This window comes from Monodon monoceros, unplaced genomic scaffold (assembly GCF_005190385.1).
Source record: "Monodon monoceros isolate NGI ecotype Baffin Bay Population unplaced genomic scaffold, NGI_Narwhal_1 Super_Scaffold_11, whole genome shotgun sequence".
Classification (NCBI taxonomy): Eukaryota; Metazoa; Chordata; class Mammalia; order Artiodactyla; family Monodontidae; genus Monodon; species Monodon monoceros.
This window is the reverse complement of record NW_021703767.1, coordinates 75,984,049-76,002,786: the sequence shown is the minus strand read 5'-3', so window position 1 is coordinate 76,002,786 and position 18,738 is coordinate 75,984,049.

The following is an 18,738-nucleotide window of genomic DNA, read 5'->3' as shown; positions in this document are numbered from 1 at the left end:
CCATGGCTCACGGGCCCAGCCGCTCCGCGGCATGTGGGATCTTCGTTGCAGGGGCACGAACCCATGTCCCCTGCATCGGCAGGCGGACTCTCAACCACTGCGCCACCAGGGAAGCCCGGGATTGACTGTTTTTCCCCCATTTCAACAATCCCTTTTCTGTATATTACAGGCTAACACAAAGGTCTGCTACAATTTTGCAATAGCTGATTATAGTTTTTCTCAGAGATATCCATTATTCCCACGGCAAGAAAATTGCATTTCTAAACAACTTACAAAGCAAAATAGTCATCTGTTTACCACAGTTTCTTCACCCTTCTCTTTGCACTTGAATGGATTTCAAGAGACCCTTGATAAATGTTTTTCTCAATGACAAGGAATCTTCAAACACATCTTAAAAAAGCAATAAATATTCATTGTTCAAAATCAGAATTATTTAAACTTTACATGATGAAGTCAATGCCTCTTCCACTTTGCTCTTTATCATTTATAAAATGCTGGAATGGTATCACATTTTGTCAAAATAAATTTGAAATGGACGTGTCTCACAAAATGTATGAATAAGAAGCAGATAAATGCACATTGCTACATTATGAAATAAAAATAAGTGAACAGCTTCTGTGAACTACATAGATCAGCTGGTAAACACACAAAGCCAAAAAGCTGTGATTGCAAGCCCTAGTGCATGGTCAAATCTGTGTTGTAACTTGATCCTTAGCCAAAGACCACACATTTCACTTTAGGCAAACACCTCAAAAATTAATGCTTTTTCAGTAGGTCCCATGGTGGTCACAGAAGAGAGTTTCACGAATGAGAACAATTTGGGGACAAAGGAAATAAAGGGGCTTGGAATCAACACACCTATCTTCCAGCCCTGACTCCACCACTAATTAGCTAGGAAGTCAGAGGCAACTCATTCATTTACTTATTTATTCTATCATGCATTCATATACTCATTACATACTTATTAGCATGTAGTATGCGCTAAGAAATGCGTTAGGTGCTAGCAATACACTGCTAAACAAATAGGGGCTGCACTATGTGCAAGGGCTCTGCCTATGGTCCTAATAAGCTATTCAGATTTTAACCTGAGATAGGAAATTATTGAAACTTTTCAGCAAGAAAGTAATATAATTTGGTTTATGTTTTCTAAAACTCACACTTTAATTGTTTTATCCATAATGGACTATTGTGGATACAAGAGTGAAAGAAATTCCGAAACCATTTCCACATCATCACTTCATTGGAACATGTAAAGAAGGCAAGGAGCTATTATTCGACTCATTCTGGTATTGAAATTTGCTGAGATAGAGCATTTATTATTGATACATACTGACTAGTGACACAGCCAAAGCTAGAGAACAGTTTATTGGTTCTTCCACTACAATATAACTGCATTTCAGTGGGCAGCCATTAATAAATTCATCCAGTTGGCCACCTGTGGTCTCTTAGGAAAAAGTATTACTAGTATATCAAGCTCAAATGCTTAGAACAATTTTAACTAAAAAATAAAAATTAATGTAGAGTTAATTAAATGAAAAGCAAATAATGGTATTTTGGAATATTTGGCCAAATGTTTGGATGGAGCAAAGGTGTGAATATCATTAAATCACTGAAGTTTGGAAACTGCCATTGTAATAGATGGTTCTAGGATATTCACTATCAAATGACACCAGACAACACTTCAAGAAACCTTGACCATATCTTGCATTTTCATAACCTTGTGCCATTTCTTGTCTGGAATGCTGGTTTCTTTTATTCAGTTATCACCTCCTTTTCTAACATCTATTATTATAGCACTTTATATATACTCTATTATGTATTAAAATAAGTTTTAGTATAGTTGTCATCCCTTCAGTGCTGGGAACTCCATGAGAGGAAGACTTATATGTCTGTTCTGAGCAGAGGGCATGGCTCACGCTTCCCCTGAGTGAATGAATGTGAAATTACAATGTAGGTGTTTAGTTACTATTTGCTGAATTGACTTGACTAAGCCACTGAAAGATTGAGCTCCCACAGGTCTCCATTGTTAAATGTCACTTCAGACTTAGACAGCAGTGATGAATCATGGTTTCTGAAAGACCATATTTAAAATAAGCATCCGTTGCCTGGGAACAGAGCAAGTCCCACTGGCAGTTTTATAGATTATCTTATCAGGTTAGCTCATATCAGCAAGGAACCCCTATGAGTATGAGAAAGAAAAAGAGAGAAAAAAGGAAAGGGGAAATCATCATAATCACGATATGGTCATTTGTATAGAATTTTACCATTTCCTTACACTTTCTTCACCTCTGGATCATTTTATCCATGTGATAGATATTATTATTAGTAGTGGTGATATTATTATAATTCTCATATTCCACTGAAATGACACAAATGGTGAAAATAAAGTACCAATCTGTATCCTTGCCTTCCTGCCTTCTTTATTTTGTGGATTTTCACTTTTATGTTATTCTCTTAACTCACAAATCATAACTATTTTAGGTCAAATTTTGTATCAAGATGAAGACCAGTCCTACACATGTGTAACATACTCTATTCATGAAGCTGTCATCCCATCAGCCCTTCCATTTGGCTAAACATGTAATTCACTAGAGGAAATTAACTTTTAAAATTATGTTAAAGTTAGTTTCTAAATTATCCTCTTTAGATATGCATTTAAATTATATACACATTATGTATGCATATCCCCTTTAATAAACAGATCTGTATATGAGCTGGAAAATTGTTTTGAGGACTAAAGACTGCTTCTAAGCACTTGATATATATGAATATCTACTTTTTTTTTTAAAGTCTTTATTGAATTTGTTACTATGCTTCTGTTTTATGTTTTGGTTTTTTTGGCCACGAGGCTTGTGGGATCTTAGCTCTCCGACCAGGGACCGAACCGCACTCCCTGCATTGGAAGGCGAAGTCTTAACCACTGGACTGCCAGGGAAGTCCCTCTACTTTTTTATTTCAAAGCTAGTTAGTGAAAAAAATTTCCAGGACATTTCATAGGATATGTGTGTAATATTCCTTCTTTTTCCTACACTGCATAGATGAAGTAAGTTTTCATGGAACTGAATAAGTTTCTTCTAAGCCAAAACTGTCAAAAAGATCATGAGTCAAAGAGAGACTCCATTCGTTTAAAAGGAAAGTTCTCAGAAAAAAAACTATTGCCTTTTCTTTACTAAAAGCTAGAATGAAATGAGTCTTAAGTAATGTATCAGATAGAGTTCAATCCAGGAAGTAGAAACACTAAGAGTACTATGGAATAAAGGTTTTATTAGAGAAGTTGGATGTTACCCAACTGTGGGATAAGCTAGAAATTAGGTTTAGAATGAAGAAGCTGGAGGATCAGAATAAAGTTAGTAAGCAGCCCTCCTGAAGCACTGGTAATGACGGAAATATTAGGGCTTGCATGGGAATCCGGGAAGCCAGTCAAACGTCTGTTGGTGTGTGACCACTAAAGGTGGGGAGCTGATGGGAAAGGCTATGAAATGATGCTGCCTCTGTATCTTGTGGTGAGTCTAGGGTTGAAGTTGGTCATCAGTGCCAGCAGTCAGAAAGAAATTACATAAAGTCTGAGTCACTGAAGGACACACTGACACCCACCAGCAGCTCAAGGTCTATCTAACCACAAAGACCTTCAGAGCCAAGTGACTCCTGCTTCACTTCTGCCTTCCACATCTTGTGAAATTTTGGTTTTGGTCAACTCTGACTTGGAAGCATATAGGAAATGAATCCTAGAAAATGTAGTTCTAGCTTTGCCAGGTTGACTCAGGAAAAAAAAAAAAACACAAGCTTTTTTTTTTTTTTCTTGACATCTTTATTATGCTATGGACTTGGCATGTCACTCCATTTATTTAGTGTATGCCTAATGAGTGTATATACCTACGTATTTCGTTTTCTCTGGGGTGGTTGTCAATGACATTCTGTTTTTAATTTCAATTTCCACATGTTCATTGTTGGTATATAGAAACGTGATTGAGTTTCATGTGTCGATCTAACTCTCCTGACCTTGCTGAACTCATTTATTAGTTCTAGGAGTGTTTTTTTTTTTACATCTTTATTGGAGTATAATTGCTTTACAATGGTGTGTTGGTTTCTGCTTTATAACAAAGTGAACCAGTTATACATATACATATGTTCCCATATCTCTTCCCTCTTGCGTCTCCCTCCCTCCCACCCTCCCTATCCCACCCCTCCAGGTGGTCACAAAGCACCGAGCTGATCTCCCTGTGCTATGCGGCTGCTTCCCACTAGCTATCTATTTTACGTTTGGTAGTGTATATATGTCCATGCCTCTCTCTCGCTTTGTCACAGCTTACCCTTCCCCCTCCCCATATCCTCAAGTCCATTCTCTAGTAGGTCTGTGTCTTTATTCCTGTCTTACCCCTAGGTTCTTCATGACATTTTTTTTCTTAAATTCCATATATATGTGTTAGCATACGGTATCTGTCTTTCTCTTTCTGACTTACTTCACTCTGTATGACAGACTCTAAGTCTATCCACCTCATTAGAAATAGCTCAATTTCACTTCTTTCTATGGCTGAGTAATATTCCATTGTATATATGTGCCACATCTTCTTTATTCATTCATCCGATGATGGACACTTAGGTTGTTTCCATCTCTGGGCGATTGTAAATAGAGCTGCAATGAACATTTTGTTACATGACTCTTTTTGAATTATGGTTTTCTCAGGGTATATGCCCAGTAGTGGGATTGCTGGGTCATATGGTAATTCTATTAGTAGTTTTTTAAGGAACATCCATACTGTTCTCCAGAGTGGCTGTATCAATTTACATTCCCACCAACAGTGCAAGAGGGTTCCCTTTTCTCCACACCCTCTCCAGCATTTATTGTTTCTAGATTTTTTGATGATGGTCATCCTGACTGGTATGAGATGATATCTCATTGTAGTTTTGATTTGCATTTCTCTAATGATTAATGATGTTGAGCATTCTTTCATGTGTTTGTTGGCAGACTGTATATCTTCTTTGGAGAAATGTCTATTTAGGTCTTCTGCCCAGTTTTGGATTGGGTTTGTTTTATTGTTATTGAGCTGCATGAGCTGCTTGTATATTTTGGAGATTAATCCTTTGTCAGTTGCTTCATTTGCAAAAATTTTCTCCCATTCTGAGAGTTGTCTTTTGGTCTTCTTTATGGTTTCCTTTGCTGTGAAAAAGCTTTGAAGTTTCACTGGGTCCCATTTGTTTATTTTTGTTTTTATTTCCATTTCCCTAGGAGGTGGGTCAAAAAGGATCTTGCTGTGATTTATGTCATAGAGTGTTCTGCCTATGTTTTCCTCTAAGAGTTTTATAGTGTCTGGCCTTACATTTAGGTCTTTTATCCATTTTGAGGTTTTTTTGTATATGGTGTTAGGGAGCATTCTGATTGCATTATTTTACATGTAGCTGTCCAGTTTGCCCAGCACCACTTATTGAAAAGGCTGTCTTTTCTCCACTGTACATTCCTGCCTCCTTTATCAAAGATAAGGTGACCATAGGTGCATGGGTTTATCTCTGGGATTTCTATCCTGTTCCATTGATCTATCTTTCTGTTTTTGTGCCAGTACTATACTGTCTTGATTACTGTAGCTTTGTAGTATAGTCTGAAGTCAAGGAGCCTGATTCCTCCAGCTCCGTTTTTCTTTCTCAAGATTGCTTTGGCTATTCAGGGCCTTTTGTGTTTCCATACAAATTGTGAAATTTTTTGTTCTAGTTCTGTAAAAAATGCCAGTGGTAGTTTGATAGGGATTGCATTGAATCTGTAGATTGCTTTGGGTAGTAGAGTCATTTTCACAATGTTGATTCTTCCCATCCAAGAACATGGTATATCTCTCCATCTATTTGTATCATCTTTAATTTCTTTCATCAGTGTCTTATAATTTTCTGCATACAGCTCTTTTGTCTCCTTAGGTAGGTTTATTCCTAGATATTTTATTCTTTTTGTTGCAATGGTACATGGGAGTGTTTTCTTGATTTCACTTTCAGATTTTTCATCATTAGTGTATAGGAATGCCAGAGATTTCTGTGAATTAATTTTGTATCCTGCTACTTTACCAAATTCATTGATTAGCTCTAGGAGTTTTCTGGTAGCATCTTTAGGATTCTCTATGTATAGTATCATGTCATCTGCAAACAGTGACAGCTTTACTTCTTCTTTTACCATTTCGATTCCTTTTCTTCTCTGATTGCTGTGGCTAAAACTTCCAAAACTATGTTGAATAAGAGTGGTGAGAGTGGGCAACCTTGTCTTGTTCCTGATCTTAGTGGAAATGCTTTCAGTTTTTCACCATTGAGGATGATGTTGGCTGTGGGTTTGTCATATATGGCCTTTATTTTGTTGAGGAAAGTTCCCTCTTTGCCTACTTTCTGCAGGGTTTTTATCATAAATGGGTGTTGAATTTTGTCTAAAGCCTTCTCTGCATCTATTGAGATGTTCATATGGTTTTTCTCCTTCAATTTGTTAATATGGTGTATTATGTTGATTGATTTGCGTATATTGAAGAATCCTTGCATTCCTGGAATAAACCCCACTTGATCATGATGTATGATCCGTTTAATGTGCTGTTGGATTCTGTTTGCTAGTATTTTGTTGAGGATTTTGGCATCTATGTTCATCAGTGATATTGGCCTATAGTTTTCTTTCTTTGTGACATCCTTGTCTGGTTTTGGTATCAGGGTGATGGTGGCCTTGTAGAATGAGTTTGGGAGTGTTCCTCCCTCTGCTATATTCTGGAAGAGTTTGAGAAGGATAGGTGTTAGCTCTTCTCTAAATGTTTGATATAACTCGCCTGTGAAGCCATCTGGGCCTGGGCTTTTTTTTTTTGGAAGATTTTAAATCACAGTTTCAATTTCAGTGCTTGTGATTGGTCTGTTCATATTTTCTATTTCTTCCTGATTCAGTCTTGGCAGGTTGTGCCTTTCTAAGAATTTGTCCATTTCTTCCAGGTTGTCCATTTTATTGGCATAGAGTTGCTTGTAGTAATCTCTCATGATCTTTTGTATTTCTGCAGTGTCAGTTGTTACTTCTCCTTTCTCATTTCTAATTCTACTGATTTGAGTCTTCTCCCTTTTTTTCTTGATGAGTCTGGCTAATGGTTTATCAATTTGGTTTATCTTCTCAAAGAACCAGCTTTTAGTTTTATTGATCTTTGCTATCGTTTCCTTCATTTCTTTTTCATTTATTTCTGATATGATTTTTATGATTTCTTTCCTTCTGCTAACTTTGGGTGTTTTTTGTTCTTCTTTCTCTAATTGCTTTAGGTGCAAGGTTAGGTTGTTTATTTGAGATGTTTCCTGTTTCTTAAGGTAGGATTGTATTGCTATAAACTTCCCTCTTAGAACTGCTTTTGCTGCATCCCATAGATTTTGGGTCGTCGTGTCTCCATTATCATTTGTCTCTAGGTATTTTTTTATTTCCTCTTTGATTTCTTCAGTGATCACTTCGTTATTAAGTAGTGTATTGTTGAGCCTCCATGTGTTTGTAGTTTTTACAGATCTTTTCCTGTAATTGACATCTAGTCTCATAGCGTTGTGGTCAGAAAAGATACTTGATGCAATTTCAATTTTCTTAAATTTACCAAGGCTTGATTTGTGACCCAAGATATGATCTATCCTGGAGAATGTTCCATGAGCACTTGAGAAGAATGTGTATTCTGTTGTTTTTGGATGGAATGTCCTATAAATATCAATTAAGTCCATCTTGTTTAATGTATCATTTAGAGCTTGTGTTTCCTTATTTATTTTCATTTTGGATGATCTTTCCAGTGGTGAAAGTGGGGTGTTAAAGTCCCCTACTATGAATGTGTTACTGTCGATTTCCCCTTTTATGGCTGTTAGTATTTGCCTTATGTATTGATGTGCTCCTATGTTGGGTGCATAAATATTTACAATTGTTATATCTTCTTCTTGGATTGATCCCTTGATCATTATGTAGTGTCCTTCTATGTCTCTTCTAATAGTCTTTATTTTAAAGTCTATTTTGCTTGATATGAGTACTGCTACTCCAGCTTTCTTTTGGTTTCCATTGCATGAAATATGTTTTTCCATCCCCTTACTTTCAGTCTGTATGTGTCTCCAGGTCTGAAGTGGGTCTCTTGTAGACAGCAAATATATGGGTCTTGTTTTTGTATCCATTCAGCCAACCTGTGTCTTTTGGTGGGAGCATTTAGTCCATTTACATTAAAGTAATTATCGATATGTATGTTCCTATTCCCATATTCTTAATTGTTTTGGGTTTGTTATTGTAGGTCTTTTCCTTCTCTTGTGTTTCTTGCCTAGAGAAGTTCCTTTAGCAGTTGTTGTAAAGCTGGTTTGGTGGTGCTGAACTCTCTCAGCTTTTGCTTGTCTGTAAAGGTTTTAATTTCTCCATCTAATCTGAATGAGATCCTTGCTGGGTAGAGTAACCTTGGTTGCAGGTTTTTCTCCTTCATCACTTTAAATGTGTCTTGTCAGTCCCTTCTGGCTTGCAGAGTTTCTGCTGAAAGATCAGCTGTTAACCTTATGGGGATTCCCTTGTGTGTTATTTGTTGTTTTTCCCTTGCTGCTTTTAATGTGTTTTCTTTGTATTTAATTTTTGACAGATTGATTAATATGTGTCTTGGCATATTTCTCCTTAGATTTATCCTGTATGGGACTCTCTGTGCTTGCTGGACTTGATTAACTATTTCCTTTCCCATATTAGGGAAGTTTTCAACTATAATCTCTTCAAATATTTTCTCAGTCCCTTTCTTTTTCTCTTCTTCTTCTGGAACCCCTATAATTCGAATGTTGGTGCATTTAATGTTGTCCCAGAGGTCTCTGAGACTGTCCTCAGTTCTTTTCATTCTTGTTTCTTTATTCTGCTCTGCAGTATTTATTTCCACTATTTTATCTTCCAGGTCACTTATCCGTTCTTCTGCCTCAGTTATTCTGCTATTGATCCCATCTAGAGTATTTTTAATGTCATTTATTGTGTTGTTCATCGTTGTTTGTTTCACCTTTAGTTCTTCTAGGTCCTTGTTAAATGTTTCTTGCATTTTGTCTATTCTATTTCCAAGATTCTGGATCATCTTTACTATCATTATTCTGAATTCTTTTTCAGGTAGACTGCCTACTTCCTCTTCATTTGTTAGGTCTGGTGGGTTTTTATGTTGCTCCTTCATCTGCTGTGTGTTTTTCTGTCTTCTCATTTTGCTTATCTTACTGTGTTTGGGGTCTCCTTTTTACAGGCTGCAGGTTTGTAGTTCCTGTTGTTTTTGGTGTCTGTCCCCAGTGGCTAAAGTTGGTTCAGTGGGTTTTGTAGGCTTCCTGGTTGAGGGGACTAGTGCCTGTGTTCTGGTGGATGAGGCTGGATCTTGTGTTTCTGGTGGGCAGGACCACGTCTGGTGGTGTGTTTTGGGGTGTCTGTGGACTTATTATGATTTTGGGCAGCCTCTTTGCTAATGGGTGGGGTTGTGTTCCTGTCTTGCTAGTTGTTTGGCATAGGATGTCCAGCACTGTAGCTTGCTGGTCATTGAGTGAAGCTGGGTGCTGGTGTTGAGATGGAGATCTCTGGAAGATTTTCGCCATTTGATATTATGTGGAGCTGGGAGGTCTCTTGTGGGCCAGTGTCCTGAAGTTGGCTCTCCCACCTCAGAGGCACAGCACTGACTCCTGGCTTCCGCACCAAGAGCCTTTCATCCACTCGGCTCAGAAGAAAAGGGAGAAAAAGTAGAAAGAAAGAATTAGAAGAAGTAGAGGGAGGAAGGAAGGAAGGAGGGAAGAAAGGAAAAAAAGAAAGAAAGAAGATAAAGTACAATAAAATAAAGTAAGATAATATAATAAGGTTATTAAAATAAAAAAATTATCATTAAGGGAAAAAAAAAAACGGACGGATAGAACCCTAGGACAAATGGTGGAAGCAAAGCTATACAGACAAAATCTCACAGAGAAGCATACACATACACACTCACAAAAAGAGGAAATGAGGAAAAAAATCATAAATCTTCCTCTCAGAGTCCACCTCCTTAATTTGGGATGATTCGTTGTATATTCATGTATTCCACAGATGCAGGGTACATCAAGTTGATTGTGGAGCTTTAATCCGCTGCTTCTGAGGCGGCTGGGAGAGATTTCCCTTTCTTTTCTTTGTTCTCACAGCTCCCAGGGGCTCAGCTTTGGATTTGGCCCCGCCTCTGCGTGTAGGTCGCCGGAGGGCGTCTGTTCTTCGCTCAGACAGGACAGGGTTAAAGGAGCCGCCGAGTCGGGGTCTCTGGCTCACTCAGGCTGGGGGGGAGGGAGGGGCACGGAGTGCGGGGCGGGCCTGCGGCAGAGGCCAGCGTGACGTTGCACCAGCGTGAGGCGCGCTGTGCGTTCTTCCGGGGGAGTTGTCCCTGGATCCCGGAACCCTGGCAGTGGCGGGCTGCACAGGCTCCCCGGAAGCGGGGTGTGGATAGTGACCTGCGCTCGCACACAGGTTTCGTGTTGGCGGCAGCAGCAGCCTTAGCGTCTCATGCCCGTCTCTGGGGTCCGCGCTTTTAGCCACGGCTCGCGCCCGTCTCTGGAGCTCCTTTAAGCAGCGCTCTTAATCCCCTCCCCTCGCGCGCCAGGAAACAAAGAGGGAAGAAAAAGTCTCTTGCCTCTTCGGCAGGTTCAGACTTTTCCCCGGAATCCCTCCCGGCTAGCCGTGGTGCACTAACCCCCTGCAGGCTGTGTTCACGCCGCCACCCCAGTCCTCTCCCTGCGCTCCGACCGAAGCCCGAGCCTCAGCTTCCAGCCCCGCCCGCCCCGGTGAGTGAGCAGACAAGCCTCTCGGCCTGGTGAGTGCCGGTCGGCCCTGATCCTCTGTGTGGGAATCTCCCCGCTTTGCCCTCCGCACCCCTGTTGCTGTGCTCTCCTCCCCGGCTCCGAAGCTTTCCCCCTCTGCCATCCGCAGTCTCCGCCCGCGAAGGGGCTTCCTAGTGTGTGGAAAGCTTTCCTCCTTCACAGCTCCCTCCCACTGGTGCAGGTCCCGTCACTATCCTTTTGTCTCTGTTTATTCTTTTTTCTTTTGCCCTACCCAGGTACGTGGGGGGTTTCTTGCCTTTTTGGAGGTCAGAGGTCTTCTGCCAGCGCTCAGTAGGTGTTCTATAGGAGTTGTTCCACGTGTAGATGTATTTCTGGCGTATCTGTGGGGAGGAAGGTGATCTCCTTGTCTTACTCTTCCGCCATCTTCCTCAGCAATTCCCCCACAAGCTTTATGAGTCCAAATTTCTTTGAAACACTAGTGTATCAATGTCATCAAGTGAATAGAATGTATGTTCTGGAGAGATTCTGATTCTAAAATATTTTGGATGGAATCTACTTTCTAAACTCTAGAGAAATTTTAACTAAACACTTAGTATAAATGATAATATTTAGTAAGAGGAAGATTGATTCCAAGATCTCACATTTATATCTGCATAACAAGAATCCATATTAAGTAACTCACCATGGTTATAGAAAAACAATTGTTTGAATTATATAATATGTTGACTTTCTCAGTTTGTCACTTTTGGACTCATCCTATCTTACAGTTCAATTTATCCATAACCAAGGATCAGTTTTCACCAGAGAGCAGATTTGTGAATTTTCACCATGGAAACCGGAAACAAATGGCCCCTAAAATAGCCAGAATTGCAAGATGAAACTTATCCAAGAGCAGTGAGGTGCAGTGTCAATTCATCTGGATTAATACCACATACTGAGCCATTTTTATTCTCTACTATCTTAACGTAGATATATTAAAATACTCTTTAAACCAGTCCTCAGGGCCCTGAATAGAAAAACACTTAAACGGACAGTTTGAGTGAGGGAACTGAGCAAGAAATCTCATGAACAGTGAGCACAGGAAGGGTGTTACAAAAGGGGAACTTCAAGCAGCTTGACTGACACTTAAGAAGGACACTAATCATTCTTTCTTCCCATGAAAAGGGAATAAAAGGTATGGCAACAAACATCAACTATGTAATATTACCTAGAGGAGGCTTTAGTCGGTATCAAAATGCTGTATAACATAATGATTAAATGTGGTTTACACAGTCATGATTTCCAGCATCTTTTTAAAATCAATTCTATGATCAGGTGTATCAATTAGTTATAAATTAAGCAACATCCCTATGTCCTTGTTACTGTTATTAAACCTATCATCATCTATTTTAAATCTATCTTGGATCTTTGTTATCCATCTCTCATTAATGTCCTTGCAAGATCTGTCTCTAGCTTATCTCTCCAGGCTCAATACTGTCCTTCACACATCTTCTCCTAGTCCCAGTAAACTCTCTCTCTACTATTTTTCATGGATACCATATACATTCTGGCCTCTGGGCTATTGTGCATGTTGTCCGTGATGTTTTCTTATAAATTCTGCCTTTGTATTTCAAATGCCACTTCTCCCAGAAACAGTTACTAATCCTGTCTAATCCAAACAAAATGCCTATTTTTTTTATTTATTTATTATTTTTCTAAGCATTTTTTAACATCTTTATTGGAGTATAATTGCTTAACAATGGTGTGTTAGTTTCTGCTTTACAACAAAATGAATCAGTTATATATATACATATGTTCCCATATCTCTTCCCTCTTGCGTCTCCCTACAAACAATAAATGCTGGAGAAGGTGTGGAGCAAAGGGAACCCTCTTGCACTGTTGGTGGGAATGTAAATTGATACAGCCACTATGGAGAACAGTATGGAGGATCCTCAAAAAACTAGAAATAAAACTGCCTGCCTATTTTGGATCAACACATCAGATTATTAGTGGCACAAGAAAGTTACTTTTTTCATCTTTGTCATGTATTTTCATTATTTTTAGATATGTTCTTAACTTTTACTAGATATTTTTCTCAGTAAAGGTGGGGTAGTGTCTTAATGTTTTCCCCGTCCATCTTGACAACATTGTATATAAATGGCACTAATTTTAAGAGTCTGTTTTATTGGTCATCTGTTCTTAACTCCTTGATATTTGATCCCTGGCTATGAATTGAATGTCAGTAAATGAAAACTTGGCTTATATAAGATAAAATATGGCTTATATAAGTCATATATAATGGCTTATATAAGTCAAAATGGCTTATATAAGATAAAATAACTGTATCAGAATATCATTTAAACAAGCCTATAAATCTTAGTTTATGATGAAATCACTTGTTATATACTCTCCACTAGAATGGGATCTTCCAGAATTTGGGAACTATATCCAGCAATCGTTATATGTCTATCATCTAGGATAGTGACTATTTGAGTTTGTTCATTGAATGATTATGTCAAGAGCATCTAACAAAGTAGTATTAAACACTGGAAAAAAATTGATGATGCAGTATTGCAAGTTGAGTTAAGGAGGAGGAATGCTGGGGAAGGCTTAGGCAATATTTGTTAGGAGGTAGAAAACATGGTTGCTGTGTCCACTTACCAAGCTGTTCTATTCTTTGCCAACACAAGCAACACTGGGATGGACACCCTTTCTCCTTATGAACCTGTATTAGAATTTGAGATACGTACCTAAAGGTGGCTTGACTAGATCATAGGTATGGTCTAGGTACTGATACATTGTTTTCCAGAATATCTGCACCAATCTACATTCCTATCAGCAGTTTATACTTCATGATGTCTTTAGACATGAGAAACTTACCATGACCAAAAGTTCCAGAATAAATGAGTATTTGTAACTTTACTGTCCATACTGCAGTGACTGCATCTTCTTTTAGATGTAATCTCTTTAAATATATAAATTGTGTGAGCTCAGTTGAACAGGGTCTACCCTTTATTGACTATGAGAGCTTTAGCAAGTCACTTTCTCTTTCTGATTTTTCCATTCTTCATTCATTTAATCAGCTATGCATTCATTCAAGCAGTACTGATTGAGCACCAACTATGTATTTAGTTTTTTGATTGTATCACCTAATATGTATATGTTTCTTCACTAGAAGGGGACCCTCCATAGTAAGTGCTATGAACTCGTCAGCCAGTATTTGGGGCCATCCTTGCTCTCAGAGAGCTCTTGGAGATTTGGGGAAGTCTTGCCTGAGAAAGATAAAATTAATTAGAGACCTGAAAGTAACTGGTTAGTCAAAAAAGTAGGGACAAAAAGTTGAGAAAAGAGATAATTATTGAGTTGAGAATGGTAAAAATAAAATATATTTTGCATAGAGAAATCACTGAGTGCAACAAACATTGGGAAGCATCCCACATTCCCCAAGCTGGGATCCAGTAATGGAAAGAGATGAGTAAAAAAAGAGACAATGGCATCAACTGGAGGCTCAGAGAAACAGGAAGGTGGTGCCTGGCCATGCAGGAAACTGCAGGACTTGAAAAGCATTTTGGATTAGAGAAAATTGTCTATAGACAGTATGGAAATATTCAAATACAAGATAAGAGGCAGGGTGAGAATTTCAATGATCTCTTCTCACCCTTTCATTCTGCTTCTTCTAAATGTTAGTTCTAATAAGATAACCACTAGTGACATGTGGCTACTGACACTTGCAATGTAGCTGGCCTGAATTCTTTTATTAATTTTTATTGCTTTACAATATTCTGTTAGCTTCTGTTGTACAGAAAAGTGAATCAGCTATATATATATATATATATACATGTATTCCCTCTTTTTTGGATTTCCTTCCCATTTAGGTCACCAAAGAGCATTGAGTAGAGTTCCCTGTAAGCACTCATTAATTATCTATTTTATACCTAGTAGTGTATATACATCAATCTCAATCTCCCAATTCATCCCACCCTCCCAGCTGGTCTGAATTGAGATGTGCTGCAAGTATAAAATACACACCAGATTGTGAAGCCATAGCATAACAAAATGTAAATATCTTATTAATAATTCTTATATTGATTCTATGTTGAGATAATGTTTTAGATATATTGGGTTATGTATATTGTATTATAAAAATTAAGTTCATCATTTTCTTTTTATATTGTAGCTACTAGAAAATTTTAAATTACGTCTGCAGGTCTCATCATTTATCTATTGTCAATGCTGCTCTAAATCATTTGCTTCCTGGGTAACCATAGAATGCTGATGATTCATCTAGAGTGAAAAATGTTGCTGACCAAAAGGGGGGATTTTCTTTATATCAAATCTGAACACTACAGAAGGTTACATTTATCCCTAAGATGATTTCAACCAGAATCCCAGGCAGAAACCATCTAACTAGATTATATGCTGTACAGACTTTAGGAGAGCAGTTAAAAGATTATGTGGGAGTTAGAATATATGCACATAGCCTATTCTATATCAATAAGATATGTGCCCAGAGAAGACTCCCACACACCACTTAGAAGACTGGTTTAAATTTTTCCACCCATAAACTTTGAATAAAGGAGGAAAAGAAGCTAGCAATAGTACAGTGCTGCCACATACTGTAGTTAAATGGCAAGGATTGTTTTGTAGAAAATGAATTTTTCATGAGTGTTCTTTAAAAAAAATCTTGCCAGGATTTTTTTCTTTGATATGGCCAGCTAAAAAAAACCCATTACTTCTTACTGAAATTTTATGATTGATCTTTTGCACATTTGAAACAATTTAAAGAACATTTATTAAATTCTGCTTTGTGCCAAATAGCTGAACAAACTTCATTCTGGCTTTCCAAGATCTCAGTCCAATAGAAGAGATTGCTACACAAAGAAATAAAATAGTGTAAAAGTTGAATAATCAAATTACATCTAAAGGTACAAATGTAGCATGATTCTCTCTGAGAGAAATCATATTGTTTACCTACACTATGTTTTTCTTAAAAACCAGATGACTGCTTAGAGTTCAGAAAACTTTATTGACTTTTAAAAACTGTCTCACATGAGCTCAATATGGGAAATGAGCCTTGATTAATAAATTAATATTTTCTTTAGAGGATCTATCAAGAATGATATAATGCATATGTGTTTTTACTGGCATTTTATATTTTATAATTTCTATGTAGATATCAGGGAAGTAATATTTTTTCCAATATTTTTGAGTCTTCCTTAGTCATTATGGCTCTGACATAATCAAGTATAATGAAGGTTATTGATTTACAGAAGAAATGCACCGTGAATGACGGCCACTGCAGATGTACCCCTCAGGGCCCACTTACTCTAAGCCACACTGTATATTTTGCTGGAGAAAAGGAGGCCAGATGTTTGACTCTATGCATTTTCTATAGGTGGCCAGCTTTTATATTTCTTTCGAAGCACTAAGCCTCCAACAGCTTGTAGGAGGGCCCTATGATGATCTTTAAAAATGTTGAATTAAAAACCATTTTTCCTCCAAATTACTAAACCCGAATCAGTGGACTAAACAGAAAGACTGAAATTAGCTATCTTCTTACTTTTAAAAATACTATTTCAAAAATCATATTTTGAAAGTCATACAATATCACATTTTATATTCAGGTAGCAAATGGGTTGGATGGGGACATTTCATTCTTCTTCAAATCATACAGGATTGGTAGAGTATTGAAATATTTAATCTTTGATTTTCATTTCTCCTGGATTTTACACTTTTATTTGGTGCATGGACTTTGAGGGGAAAGGGGAAGACTTTCAGTAAACTGATGAGATAAGATAATTCACATATAAATAAGCATCATTAAATTTTTGGAGTTTTTAAGAATATCAGGGGTCCAGTCTAGATATAATGGAGTTAAGTACCAGTCACTTTGTGTTTTGTATTGAATAAAACCTGGACAGGATGCATAGAACAGCTCTTTGAGGACTCTGAAAAATAGTAGGCAAATTGGAGAAGATGTCTCTGATTTACTGATGAATCGGTGGTGACTTTACCATTTTTTTTCTCCAGTATCCCTCAACCAACACTGCAGTGGGCATAAAGGAATAGACAGAGAGAGCTCAGGAGAAGCCCTATAGTACTGGCTCAAGGAGCAGGAAAGGGAATACACATTTTTAGAGAGAGTATGGAAACACCCCGTTGAAATCTTCTCTCTTTTTTCTGTTCTACCAAGGCCCAGTTCCTAAACAATCACGTGGTATAATGGGAGCCCACAGAACCCAAATCTCTGAGTGGGAGAGTCTTCCTCTACCTTCAGCAGAGGAGCTGTAGTTCCAAAAAAGTGGGACCAACCATTGTTGTTTTTTGTCTTGTGTGTCCTTCCATTGTTTAACTGGAGAGGTGGGCATACTTCAGAAATGCACTGCAGAGCAAGATAACTAAAATCCCAGCTATCTAAATGAAGGATGAAATACCAGAGTCCCAAAGAACCAGAAAGTATGGAGATGTTATGGAGAGGAAGGAACTCAGGAAATCAATCCCAAATAATTGTTTATAAGCATTGGACTCATTCCCAAACTGTGCACACATGGATCTGATACTATTTAGCCTACAAAAGACTTTGAGAACTGAACAGATACACCACTGTTCATGTCCAAGACTGGCCACTAAGTGGCATATACACTGGGCAGATCCAAAGAGCATGTGAATGTTTTGAAAAGTGTATTGGAATCAGGAATTCAGGAAGCTGTTGAAACTTAAGGTCTAAATCTAATCAGTTTGACTACCTATAAAAACAACGTCAGTATTCTCCATAGGATTGAAAGTAGACCCAAGTCTCATATATGATATAATATTCAAAACATCCAAGATTCAATTTAAAAATTACTTGGCATATGAACTACCAGGAAAATCTCAACTTGCATGGGAAAAGACAATCAAAATACCATTGGTGAGATGACAAAGATGTTGGAATTATCTGATTCTTGAAACAAAAGGAAAAATAGAAATCATGCCAAATAAATAGATGATATAAACAAGAACCAAATGGAAATTTTAGACTTATAAACAGGGTAACCATAGACAAAAACAAAACCTGCATTGGCCAGCTCAGTAGCAGAATAGAGGTGACAGAGGAAATAATCAATGAGCTTGAGGATAAACCAATAAAAGTGATTCAATCTGAACATCAGAGAGAGAGAGAGAGAGAGAAAAAAAAATGATTCGAAAAGTAAAAGGAGCCTTAGAGATCTGTGGGATCATAACAAAAAATCCAGCATTTATGTCATTGCAGCCTCAGAAGGAGAAGAGAAAAAGTGTAGTGCAGGAAAAGTATTTGAAGAAATAATGGCTGAAAATGTCCCAAATTTGACAAAAGAACTATTCCTGCAGATTCAAGAAGCTCAGTGAATTCCAAATAGGATAAACACAAACAAATTCACTTCCAGTCATATCATAATCAAACTGTTAAAAATTAAAGAGAAAGAAAAAAAAAATCCTAAAAACACCCAGAGAAAAATGATGCATTCTCAATAGGAGAACAACCATAGAGGCCAGAAAGTAGTGACATTATAGCTTTAAAGAAAATAACTGTCAACCCAAAATGCTATATCCAATGAACATATGCTTCAGGAATACAGATGAAATAAAAAACACTTTCAGATGAAGGAAAACTAGGGAATCCATTGCCAGCAGACCTGCTCTAAATACATTGTTAAAGGAAGTTCTTTAGACTGAAGGGAAATAATATCAGAAGGAAATCCAGAACATTAGAAATTAAGAAAGAACAACAAAATGGCAAACATTTGGGTAAGTGTACCCAAAATGATTATTCTATTCTTGCATTCTTTAAAATATGTTTGCGAGTTGTAAGCAGAAATTATAATGTTGTCTGATAGGGATTTTGGTATATGTAGAAAACCATAATATAAAGGGAGAGGCTAAAGGAATCTCTGTGGTGGTAAGGTATCTATATTCCATGCAAAGTGGTAAAATATTAATTGCAAATAAACTGTAATAAGTTATAATATTTATATTGTAATCCCTAGAGAAACACCAAAGAGTCCA